The sequence below is a fragment of the Chlorocebus sabaeus genome, chromosome 26, assembly GCF_047675955.1.
Source record: "Chlorocebus sabaeus isolate Y175 chromosome 26, mChlSab1.0.hap1, whole genome shotgun sequence".
In the NCBI taxonomy this organism is placed as follows: Eukaryota; Metazoa; Chordata; class Mammalia; order Primates; family Cercopithecidae; genus Chlorocebus; species Chlorocebus sabaeus.
Genome location: NC_132929.1, coordinates 3,996,003 through 4,009,972, shown reverse-complemented (window position 1 = coordinate 4,009,972; position 13,970 = coordinate 3,996,003). Strand labels below are relative to the sequence as shown.

Below are 13,970 nucleotides of genomic sequence, written 5' to 3'. Positions count from 1 at the left end.
GACCAGAAAAAAAAGAAGCCAAACAAAATCTCTGCTAAAAAATTGTCTGTCTTAGGTAAATAGCACCTTTGCTTTAAATGCATACTAAGTTGTGAATGACTGATATCAGAGACTTTCGTGGAAGTAGGTTTTATAGGATGGAGGACAAATGAAAGTTTATGGGCAAAGAAAGAAGAGTCAGTGGGGTGGTGCATTGAAGTAAGTGGTTCCGAAAGCAAACTAGGTCAACTTTTTAACTGGCTAGTGAAAATGGGATTCCTTAGGCTGGGTTAAACAGAGGTTTCCTCAACTGAAACCACCAGGATACGAAAGCAAGGAGAAGACAGGAATAAATAGGACTCCAGCAGGCAGAATAGGATTTATTTAGGGCATGCAATGTGGAGGGCCCTAATGGGAACATGACAGTGTTGAGAGGATCCCATTCTCTTGGGAATGAAGCATTCCTACAGGGAGGGTGTCTGAGACTTCCTAGCATATGTCTGCTGTGCAAGTAATTACATTGTCAATTTAATGGTTTAAAAAATATTCTGGTGAGGGGAAGCGTTAGTTCAAGACATGCTGAGATGTAACCAATCAACAGACCAGAAACATTGATACTTTATGGGTGCCTTAACTCCAAACTACTAAATGACCATGTTTTGCCATCTTTAAGCTACAGGGGTTCTGAGCTTCAATACTATATGCAGAGAATATTAACACCAGACATTGGTTGTTTAAAAATGATTATCAGGCTGGGCACAGCGTCTCATGCCTGTAATCCCAGCACTTTGGGAGGCTGAAGCGGGCAGATCACCTGAGGTCAGGTGTTCAAAACCAGCCTGGCCAACATGGCGACACCCCGTCTCTACTAAAAATACAAAAATTAGCTGGCCGTGGTGGTGTGCACCTGTAATCCCAGCTACTCCAGAGGCTGAGGCATGAAAATCGCCTGAACCTGGGAGGTGGAGGTTGCAGTGAGCCGAGATCAAGCCACTGCACTCCAGCCTGGGCAACAACGAGACTCCATCTCAAAAAAATAAAAATAAAAATAAAAAATGAACTTGTCATCCTTACTTTAGTATATTGCATCCTGGCACTATTAACCATCATTTTACTGCATACAGAGAGCAACTCTATACTTCATGCAAACTACATAGACTAGCATTTTCTTTGTAGGGAAAGGCAAGATGATTCTCAAAAGGAAACTGGAATTCTGGGGAAAAAATAGAGGAGATAAGTGTTACTTGTTTCTCCTTCTTTGATGATAATTGTGTTCTGCTATTTTGTAAAGAAAGGTCTACATTAATTAGTTCATAATGTAATTAGCTTATTAACCACATGTAACAAGAAATAATAGAAAAGAAAGCTTAGGGTCCACATAGGGTGGTTCAACTTACTTAGAAAGGTAATTTACATCACCTATAAAGGGTACCTCTTCATCCTTGGGCTGTTGCAAGCTAGTTGTGTCATGCAAAAGCATCTGTTGTTTTTGCAGTCAGGAATTAGATGAAAGGGTTGAAGGCCAGGCTTATAAAAATGGCTTCTCCTTGTGTCTTCACACTTTTCTCCTGTATTATTCCTATAGTTCTGTAACCCATGCCTCTGCAGAGTAATGACAGCATATAGCATCTCTGCCAGCATGAATGCTGCCATGATAACCCTGTCTCCTTCTTACCACTGGATATAAAGATTGGCTTGATGAAATTGGGACAAATTGTTCTCCAGAATACCAGGTCCATCTTCTCCATTCTGCTTTCCCAGGTGCTTGCCATGGTATAGCCTGGGACTCTCTGAAAGCAGTAACCTGAGGCCTTAGTAGGTCTCAATCATTGTTTCACATCACTCAGGTATCATTCTGCCCTTCATTGTCTTGTGTACAGTTTTCTGCAAACCGTTGTCTCATATCATCTTTCCATTTTTCATGTGTTTATATGAGATAAGGTTTGTCCCAATGCTATAACTTTATCCACAACACCTTGGTTTCTTCCTTATACAATTACTCTACCATTACTGTACCTCTGGCTTGGCTATCTGCTTCCAGCTGGCAATATTAAGGTTAATAAAGAAGAAAGTGAATGAAATTTACAAAGACAGATAACTGTACTACCATTGTATTGCAAAGGGAAGGTCAGAATTAATCAAGGCACTGAGTCTTAAGAGTCTCCGTGGGGTTGTCTATGTCAATAAATGAATGTTTTAAGAAAAATCTAAAGTAAAGGATAATATATTTGCCAATCAATTACACATACAATAGCATTCTTTTATAATTACAATAAAATCCTTTATATAATTATGAAGTTTTATTCACATAAAAAAGCAAAATTTAAATAATTCATAAATGAATCCATAAATTTTTGGTAGCTGATTCTGATTGTTATGAATTGTATTTTCATCCGGAGTTACAGGTGGTATAACATCACCCACTGATATGAAGAATTATAGCAATGAAACATTACTTTATAAAGGAGGCTGCACCGTTACCTGTGATTTCTGCCTTTCTATTAACACACATTCTTCAAGTTGTAATTCAGGTGAACTTTATTTATGCAGCTGAACTTCCCGGAAGATGACAGCATAAGATGTCAGGGAAAATTGTTCCATGTGCAGACACTAAAAACTATGCTATGGCTGCCACCAGAGTAATAATAATTATGATAAAATGTGAAAAAAAATACTGAAAGAGGTAAAATGTGGTGACTGATAAAGACACAAAAATATCTATCAAGAGAGCATATTGGTAAACTGAATCTTAGAGCACAAGAAGACTTTCCTTGATCTCAGAGGACAAACCTGTCCAAAAGGGTAAGAAGTACAAATGGTTGAGAATTAGCATGGTCCATAGCAGTCTCTATGGTGGTTTGAGAATGGTGAGGCTGGAGAAGAGGCTGGCTGAGGGAAAAGACAGGGCTCACAACTTGTCCTCACAACAGAAGAAAGTAAAAAAATATATATACATATTAATCTTCAAGTTCAAAACCTCTTCAAATTGAAAGAATGTTGGAGTTTGTTGGGAAAAATATAGATGAGGAATTTGACAGATTCATTCATTAGTAAAATCCAGTATGAAGGATAATTTTCTGTTGTTCTTTGTCTACTACCTGTGTGGGGTTCACAAGGGAGCCGCATCGAAAAAGTATTCATATTCTCTGGTATTTCACTTCAGTGGGTATTGACAAAACTTAACAGAAATGTGCACTATAGGTGAAAGAGCTGCCCCTGAGAACTCAGGGCAGAGGCATCAGACCTGGAATGGGATGAACAAAGGAGACCTCTAGGAGGAGGAACATTGGAGGTGATTCTGGAAAATGAGGAGCAGTGAGTCCAGCAAACGGGAGGCAAACAAGAGGAGAAAGTGTGTCTGTGGCACAGGCCAAGCCATGAGAAGGGGCAGTGGATTGGAAGGACTGCTAGGATCAGTAATATGAGGACAGGAGCAGGAAGGGCAGACCATGGAGGCACTGGGGATACAGACAATGGATATGTCTCTTCATTAACATACACATGTTCACACATCTATTTCTCCATCTTCTGTTACATGTTCTTTGATATTCTCATGCAAACCTCATTATATTCTCGTGTGTCTTAGCATAGCATGTATTATATGACTTTACTATTTCCGTCATAGGGCCTCTTTTAAATTACGTACATAGCAATAGCTACCGATCTAAATTTCTTCATATGTACAGTATTTGCCTACATAGTAAATAAACAAACAGACATCCCCCTGTGAACCCAAAATATCTGAGATAGATCTCAACCAATTTAGAAAGATTATTTTGCCAAGGTTAAGGATGTGCTTGTGACACAGCCTCAGGAAGTCCTGACAACATGTGCCCAGAGTGGTCAGGGCACAGCTTGCTTTTATCTATTTTAGGGAGTCATGAGACATCGATTAATATGTATAAGATGTACATTGTTTGGGTGGGGAAAGGCAGGACAACTCAAAGTAAGAGGCTTCCAGACCATAGGCAGATGAGAGACAAAAGGTTATATTTTTTGAGTCTTTGATCAGCCTTTCACTGAATACACAATTTAGTCTGGCTCAGTGAATCTGCATTTTTACATAAAAAATAGTGCAGTGGGAGTAATCAGATATGCATTTTTCTCAGGTGAGCAGAGGGATGACTTTCTGTCCCGCACCTGTGAAGACAAGCTGTCAGTTTACATGGCCGGGATGAAATTCAACAAAACTATTTTAGGGGAAAAATCTCGAGGCCCACAAGGAATGTTCTTGTGGGCAAATTGTGAGGGGGATGTGTAGCTTTAGCTTTGTAGCTATCTTATTTAGGAATAAAATGAGAGGTGGGTTTGCCTGACGTAATTCCCTGCTTGACTTTTCCCTTGACTTAGTGATTCTAGGGTCCCAATATTTATTTTCCTTTCACACCACTTTAGTACACTTTTGGTTGATCATTTCTGACAAGAAGTATCTCCTCATTTCATGGGGGAGTCATCTCTGTATGTTCTTGTCAGGTTCACAACTATAGCCATTGTCACACTTGGGGTCAGGTTCCAGCCCATGCTGAGGTCCTAAGGGAGTGGGTGGATGAGCAGAAAGAACACTTTGGGGGCCATAGGCAGGTGAAAGATGATTTTATTCAGTAGCAGCTCTCACTAACAGCTTTCTCACATTGTCCAGCCTGTCTCATCTGCTTCGTGCTGAGGCCCCCACACACAGATGTGCAGCCGGCTCTCCCTTGCCTTAAAGGTCAGCAGTTTAACTCTCTCTCTGGGCACAAGCGAGCCGAGCTGGGACCTGGCTCCCCTCTGTCTGTCTGCAAAGACAGACAGCTTTGGCTCTCTCTCTTTCTCTGGGTGCTAGTGCGTCTGCACAGTGTTAACAGGCCAGTTACACCTTTTACAGACAATAGTGGCGTAGAGCCAAGTAATGGCCTTCCCATGTTATGGCTACATGGCTGTGATAAGAAGTGGAATTACATGCCTGCACTCTAAACTCATTGAGTATTGCAGGATGTAAACATCTTACCTCGGCCTATCCTTGACCAAAGCACAGCCATGTTCCTTACAGCTCTTCCTTACAACTCTTAAGCGAGGGTTTTGTTTGGGATGTTGTGTTTTCCTTCTTAATTTTGGATACTTTTATGTTCTGCAAACTATTAAGCTATCAATATTTATTCCAAAATTCTAGTTGCTTTATCTTTCATCTTGTTTTTACTTTCTTTATAATAAATGTATTTCCTTCTAAGTTCTGCTTTCATTGCATCTCACAAATTTCGGTAAGCTGTATTTTCACTTTTATTTATTTTATAAAAGTGTTTATTTCTCTTGAGATTTCTTCTTTGGGTCACATTGTATTTAAGAGTATAATGTTTAATCTCCATGTATTTTGGGATTTTCCAATTGTCTTTCTGTTATTGATCTCTAGTTTAATTTCATTGTTGTCAGAGGGTATATATTGTACAATTTTGATTCTCTTAAATATTTTAAGATGAACTTTGTGTTCTAGAATATGTTTATTTTGGGCAAGATTCTGTGTGGGCTAGAGGAGAATGTATATTCTGCCTGTTGTTGAATTAAGTGGTCTATAGATATAAGTTATATCCAAATGAGTGATAGTGTTGAGTTCAAATATGCCCTTACTGATTTTGTGTCTGCCGAATATTTCCATTTCTGATAGAGAGGTGTTGAATTTTCCAACAACAATAGTGAATTCATCTATTTTTCCTTACAGTTCTCTTACTTTCTGCCTCACATAGCTTGATACTCCATTGTTACCTGTATACATACTCAGGATCGTTAAATCTTCTTGGACAATAGATCCTTTTATTATTACCTAATGCCCTTGTTTATCCTTGATAATTTTACTTGCTTCAACGTCTATACTGTCAAAAATTAACACAGATACACTTACTTTCTTTTAATGCTAGCATGATATATGTGTTTCATCCTTTTACTTCTAATTTGTATATGTCTTTATATTTTAAGTGAGTTTCTTGTAAACAACTTATACTTTACTGTTTTTTTAATCCACCCTGACAATCTGTGTCATTTAATTGGTGGTTTTTGTTTTTTGGTTTTTGGTTTTTTTTGAGATGGAGTCTCGCTCTGTCGCCCAGGCTGGAGTGCAGTGGCGCGATCTCAGGCTCACTGCAAGCTCTGCCTCCCGGGTTCATGCCATTCTCCTGCCTCAGCCTCCCGAGTAGCTGGGACTACAGGCACCCGCCACCACGCCCGGCTAATTTTTTGTATTTTTAGTAGAGACGGGGTTTCACCATGTTAGCCAGGATGGTCTCAATCTCCTCACCTCATGATCCGACCATCTCGGCCTCCCAAAGTGCTGGGATTATAGGCATGAGCCACCATGCCCAGCCTAATTGGCATATTCTGACAATTGACATTCAGTGACATTATTGATATAGTTGGCTTAATATCTACCATCTTTTAGTTATTGCCCTTGTCTTTCTTCCAGTCGTTCTCTGCTTTTCATGGTTTAATTTGAGCATTTTATATGATTCAATTTTCTCTCTTTTCTTGGCGTATCAGTAATCCTTCTTTGTATGTTTTTAGTGATTACCATAGGGACTATTTTTTATTTAGTAGATTTATTCTAAGAGATAATGCTTGGTAAAGTAACAATAGCAACAATGTATTTGATTAGGTATAATAATGTATGTTATATATATAAACACATGCATAAATATTTATAGAAGTATGCTTATATATAAGTGAAATTCATGAAAGAAATTATATCAAGAATGGAAGGAAAGAATTGAGGTATTCTGTCATAAAGTGTTGACACTACCTCTGAAGCAATATACTCTGATTTGAAAGGGAAATTGGATTAGCTTTAAATGTAATATTGCAAAGTATTGGTCAAGCTATTGGACCAGGAGCCTCAGTTCCTTGCTGGCTATTGGTCTGAGGCTGAATTCAGTTCCTTCCCATGTTCGTTTCTCCTAAATGGCAGAATGCCTCATCAAAGCCACTAAAGGAGAGAGTTTGCTAGCAAGACAGAAATCACAGTCACATAATCATCCAAGTGACATCCCAGCACCTTTGCAATATTTTGCTGTTTACAAGCAACTCACAGTGTCTGTCCAAACACAGGATGAGACTATTAGAATACAAGGTTGTGTTTACCAATAAATTGGGATCATTGGATGCCATGCTAGAGTCTGCCTGCCATATGAGGTCTTCTCCAATCTGCAACATTTTTTCAGACTTCACATGTTTTAAATAATGTTGACGCTTTTGAAAAGGACTGGTCGAATATTTTGTAGAATGTCCTGCAATATAGATCTATCAGATCATGCTTGGGCTAAGGTTATGGCTTAATTTAGACACTTACATTTATCCAAGTTTGAAGACAAAATACCAAGCAATATACTATTTGGAAATATAAACTATAAGATAAAAATAATTAAAGAGAAATAAGGGAATGACAAATAGACAATTCAAAATAATAGTAATCTTCACCAGGTGAGGAAACAAATGCAACTTGGGTATGCACACATGGGACATCAACAATATTGATAATCTTCTGTTTATTAAGTTTGGCAGTAACTGACAAAAAGGCAAACTTTTTTATTTTAGAATAGTTTTAGATTTACAGAACAGTTGCAAAGATAGTACACAGTGTTTACATATACCCTACATACAGTTTCCTTTATTATTTTCCTCATACATTAATGTGGCATATTTATCACAATTATTATCACATTAATGTGGCATAATTATCACAATTAATGAATCATTAGTACACATTATTATTCATTAACTTCCTAACTTTTTTCAGATTATCTTACTTTTCACTTAATGTCCTTTTTCTGTTTCAGTACCCTACCTAAGCTCCCACATCGCATTTAGATATCATGTCTCCCTTAGACTCCAAAGGTTACGGTTAACTAATTTTACAATATATGTTTTATATATTATATATTATATATACACATATATATTATATGTTTTATATTTTTATATATACACATATATATAAATTTGAATATCTCTGATATTTTTCTCATGATTTAACTATACTTACATTAATTTATCTATTTTGTTGCTCAAATTGTTCTAATGTTAGTCCTTGGAAAGTCTTTTATAGGATTCCTGTATCATTTTGAAATACCTAGATTATTATGGTTTGGTTGGTTGTCTGTTTCATTGGTTTGATATGTTGTTTAGCATTTTCTTATTTTTATTCATTATAAGGTACTTCTGGTTACTTTGCTTGGTTTCCTGCCCAATCCTAGTATACACCATTTCTGCATGAAGTCCTAATTCCTTTTGCTCATGAATGATATTAGAAGCAACCATTTGGCCAGTGGATGTACTCATTGCTACAAAGGAAGTATATTAATTCTAGATTTTGTCATCTGAAAGAGCAAAGGAAAGAACCTTTTATCTATCTCTATAATTCTACCTTTCCAGAGTGTCTTATTAATGAATTTATACATTATGTAGTCCTTACAACTAGCTTTGTTCCACTATAGCATATGCCTTTAATATTTGTGAAGTGTACCTCATAATGATGTAGATTTGCATTTCACTAAGGACTAAAAATGATGGGCATATTTTTATGTGTTTATTAGACATTTCTAAAGAGGTTTTGTAAAAATATATATTCACACAATCTACCCACTTTTAATTATAATATTTTATTTTTCACCAGGCATGGTGCCTCAAACCTGTAATCCCAGCCTTCTGGGAGGCCAAGAAAGGTGGATCACCTGAGGTCAGGGGTTGGAGACCAGCCTGACCAACATGGTGAAGACCTGCCTCTACTAAAAATACAAAAAATTAGCCAGGCATGGTGGGGGATGCCTATAATCCTAGCTACTCCAGAGGCTGAGGCAGGAGAATCACTTGAATCTGGGAGGCGGAGATTGCAGTGAGCCAAGATTGTGCCAATGCACTCCAGCCTGGGCAACAAGAGTGAAACTCTGCCTCAAAAAAAAAAAAAAAAAGAAGAAGAAGAAGAAGATTTTATTTTTCATTTTTGAGTTGTAAGAATGTTTTATATCTTCTATTCAATAGACTTCTATCAGCTATATGTTTTGCAAACATTGCCTCTGATTGCTTGTGTACTCTTGATGGTGTGCTTTGAATTTGAATCCCAAAATTTAATTCTGATGAAGTTCACTTTACCATTTTTAACATGTGACATTTGTATTTTGGTGTAATGTATTACAAGTCATTGTTTTCCTAAGGCAACAAAATGTATTTCTACGTTCTCCTCTATGGGATTTGTACTTTCACCTCTTAAAACTGATTTTATATTTTTATGTGTGGGTTAATTGTTGGACACTCAATTCTATTCCATTGACCTATTAGTCTATCCTTATGCCAGCAACACAATGCTGTAATTACCATCAGTTTGTAGTAAGTTTTGAAATCAGGAATTATGAATCTAGGACTCCAAACTTTTTCTCCTATTCAAGATTGTGTTAGCTGTACCGGAGTACTTGCATTTCCATAGGAATTTTATAAACCGTTTGCCAAATACTACCAAAAAATTTTTACAAAGGAAGATAAAATTTCTTTTTTTTTTTCCTGGTAGGTATTATACTTTATTTTTTAAATAATTTTAATTTTAACTTTAAATTCAAAGGGTACGTATACAGGTTTGTTACATGGGAATATTGTGTGATGAGGTTTGGGATACAAATGAGCCCGTCACCCAGGTTGTGAGCACAGTACCTGGTAGTTTATGAACTCTATCCCCATCTCTCCTTGCTCTACTGGACACCAGTATCTATTGTTGGCAATTTTATTTCAATGAATACTCAGTGTTTAGCTACTGCTTACAAGTGACACATGTAGTATTTGGTTTTCTGTTCCTGTGTTAATTCATTTAGGACAGTGGCCTCCAGCTGCAATCATGTTGCTGCAAAGGATTTGATTTTATTCTTTTTCATGGCTGTGTCCACAGTGTATATGGACCTTTTTTTTTTTTTTAATCCAGTCCACCATTGATAGGCACCTAGGTTGACTGCACATCTTTGCTATTGTGAATTGAGTTGTAATGAACATACTAGGGCAGGTGTCTTTTTGGTAGAACAATTTATTTTCTTTTGGATATATACCCAGTAATGGGATTGCTGAGTCAAATAGTAGCTCCATCTTAAGTTCTTTAGGAAATTCCAAACTGTTTTCCAAAGTGGCTGAACTAATTTACATTTCCATCAACAGTCAGTAAGCATTCCCTTTTCTCTACAGCCTTGCCAGCATCTGGGGTTTTTGTTGTTGTTGTTGCTTTATTATTATTATTCTTATTTTTTTTAAATGGGGTCTCCCTCTGTCACCCAGGTTGGAGTGCAGTGGCGCAATCTCGGCTCACTGCAATCTCTGCCTCCCGAGTTCATGCCATTCTCCTGCCTCAGCCTCCCAGCTGGGACTACAGGCGCCGCCACCACACCTGGCTAATTTTTTTATATTTTTATTAGAGGTGGTGTTTCACCGTTTTAGCCAGGATGGTCCCGATATGCTGACCTTGTGATCCACCCGCCTCAGCCTCCCAAGGTGCTGGGATTACAGGCGTGAGCCACCACGCCTGGCCTGTTTTTACTTTTTGGCAGTAGCCATTCTGACTGCTATGAGATGGTATTTCATTGTGGGTTTGATTTGCATTTCTCTGACGAATTGTGATGTTGAGCATTTTTTCATATGTGGGCTGCTTATATGCTTTTTTGTGAGATGTGTCTGCTGATGTCTTTTGCTCACTTTCTTAATGGGGCTATTTGCTTTTTGTTTGTTGAATTGTGTAAGTTCCTTATAGATTCCGAATATTAGACCTTTTTCAGATACATATTTTGTGAATATGTCTCCCATTCTGTAGGTTGTCTATTTACTCTGTTGATCGTTTCTTCTGTTGTGCAGAAGTTCTTTAGTTTAATTAGGTCCCACTTGTCAATTTTTGTTTTTGTAGCAATTGCTTTAGAGGACTTAGTCATAAATTCTTTCTCAAGGTTGATATCCAAAATGGTGGTTTTGGACTGTTGACAGTGTGGTGGTTGTTTTTTATCAACATAATACATTACACTAATTACTTTTGCATGTTGAACCAAAGTTCTTGGGATAAATACCCTTGATCACAATGTATAATCATTTATATATGTTGCTGATTTGTTTATTAGTGTTTCCTTAAGGACTTTTGCCTCTATATTCTTTAGTATATTTGCCTATAATTTCCTTTTCTTCTAATGTGTGTCTAGTTGTGGTATCTGGGTAAAATAGCCTCAGAAAATGCATTGGAAGGGATTGCTTCTCTGTTCTTTTGTTTATTTGTTTGTTTTTGTTTTGGATTTCCAGGATTCTTATAGTTTAAGGTTTTCCATATAAATATTTAACACATCTTGAGTCACTTTTTGCATATGGTGAAAGACAGGGATCCAGTTTCATTCTTCTGCATATGGCTAGTAGCATCATTTATTGAATAAGGAGTCCTTCCCACATTGTTTATTTTTATCAATTTTCTCAAAGATCAGATGGCTTTAGGTGTGTGGCTTTATTTATGGTTTCTCTATTCTGTTCCATTAGTCTACATGTCTGTTTTGGCACCAGTACCATGCTGTTTTGGTTACTGTAGCCTTGTAATATAGTTTGAAGTTGGGTAATGTGATGCCTAGAAAGCTAAGATTTCAACAGGGATTATGTTGGATCTGTAGATCCATTTTGAATGTATTGCCATCCTAACACTATTAAACCTTCTGATCATTGACCATCAAATATTTTTTGACTTATTTAGTTTCTTTAAATGTTTTCAATGCCTTTTTATTTTCAGTGCACATATCTTGCAGTTATTTTGTTAAATTTATTCCTAAGTATATTTTGATGATATTTTAAATGAAATTATGTTTTGAGTTTTACCTTTAGATTCTTAATTGCTACAGTATACAAATACGATTAATTTTTGTGTATTGATCTTGTATGCTGCAACATTGCTGAAGTTGATTTTTTAAGTTCTAATCATATTTTAGTATATCCTTAGATATTATATACAAAAGACCATGTTATTTTTGAAGAGAAATAATTTGAATTCTTTCTTTTCAATATGGGTGTTTTATATGTGTTTTTCTGGCCTAATTGCCCTCACTACAACCTACAGTATAATGTTGAATATAAGTGACAAGAATGGACATCATTGTCTTTTTTACAATCTTGGGGAAACTACTGAGCTATTCATAATAACACATGATGAGAATTTTTGCGGAGGCCCTTTTTGGGTTAAGAAAGTTCCCTTCTATCTCTGATTTGTTGAATGTTTATATGATAAATGGGTTTTAAATTTGTCAAATGCTTTTTCTGTAGCTTTTGAGATGACAGTGTGATTATTGTTCTTTATTAATATAGTGCATTACACTAATTATTTTTGTATGTTGAACCAAAGTTCTTGGGATAAATACCATTGATCACAATGTATAATCATTTATATATGTTGCTGATTTGTTTATTAGTGTTTCCCTGAGGACTTTTGTCTCTATATTCTTTAGTATATTTGCCTGTAATTTCCTTTTCTGATTTGTTCTCTAAGAAAGTCCTTCCTTGAGGAATTTTGCCTCTATATTCAAAAGCTATATTTGTATATTTCTCTGTAATTTCCTTTTCTTCTAGTGTCTGTCTAGTTGTGGTGTCTGGATAAAATGATCTCAGAGAATGCATTAGAAGTGATCTCTTCTCTGATTTTTGTTTATTTGCTTGCTTTTGTTTTGGTTGTTTTGAGAAGTTAATAAAGGATTGGTAGTAATCTTTAAAGTTTTAAAATAATTCAACACTGGAGTCATCTCAACCTAGGCAGGGAATTGAATCCTACCAACAATTACATGAGCTTGGAAAAGGAACCTTCCCATGTTAAGCCTTCAGTTGAGACCTTAGTTGAGACCTGAGTCTTGGACATTCTCTGTATCTGGATTCTTTACCTTGAGGAATTGTAATAAGAATTATTTTAGGAAGGTCTATACAGAGGTCTCTTGGTCTCAGCTTCTCATCTTGATGATAAGACCGTTGTTTTTCTTCCAGTGTGGGGAGGGCACCATTCACATCTCTTGCTTTTAAAACCAGATAATAGGTCAGAATGACCTTCTTGTACTTGCTGTTTTTCAAGTGCCTATCATTCAAAATACTCAATATACCAGAGTGGTATATGTTTAACTCCTTCATGTCTTCCATATGGAACTTCTTTAGAAGTTTCACATGTTAAATGCCTAATTTGGTGGCTTTGGAGAGAAAAATCAAGTTAATACTGAGTGGCAAGAGATTTACGAAGGTAGAAAATAACATAGATTAAAATAAGAATAAATAAGCAAGAAAAAAAAAAACAAATCTAAGCACATTGCACCATTTCCCATTAACCAAGTCTCTCATCCTTGGAAATAAGTCAGTCAAATAAAATTGTTCAGCCTCATTTATCTGACGGGGAGAGATTATCTTGTCTTTTAAAAGGGCAGGTTAGACACTATTTGTCTCATGTGCTTTACATAGAAGCAACATTCTTCAACAATGATTGCACAAATTCCTCCTTGCTGGGCCTTCAGTGTGCATAGTGTGACAATTTTTTAAAGTATGACCAAATCTAAACTGTTAACTTCTGATTGGAGTGCTTCCAATGATCGCATAGTGACATTAAATTCTTGTTACATGAAAACAGTGTTTTTCATATAAACTTGTCTATTCAAACAGTGTTTCTTTCTTTCTTTCTTTCCTTCTTTTTTTTTTTTTTTTTTTTTTTTTTTTTTTTGAGATGGAGTCTCGCTCTGTTGCCCAGGCTGGAGTTCAGTGGTGTGATCTCAGCTCACTGCAAGCTCTGCCTCCCAGGTTCACACCATTCTCCTGCCTCAGCCTCCCGAATAGCTGGGACTACAAGCGCCCACCACCATGCCCGGCTAATTTTTTGTATTTTTAGTAGAGACAGGGTTTCACCGTGTTAGCCAGGATGGTCTTGATCTCATGACCTCATGATCCACCTGCCTCGGCCTCCCAAAGTGCTGGGATTACAGGTGTGAGCCACTGTGCCTGACCTGTTTCTATTTTTT

General features: G+C 36.8%; 1 long non-coding RNA gene across 16 annotated transcripts in view; it reads left to right on the top strand.

Moving 5' to 3' along the window:
* LOC119623586 (uncharacterized) overlaps nt 1-13,970 on the top strand; it is a 406,106-nt gene that overhangs the window by 226,905 nt on the left and 165,231 nt on the right. The window lies entirely within an intron of this gene.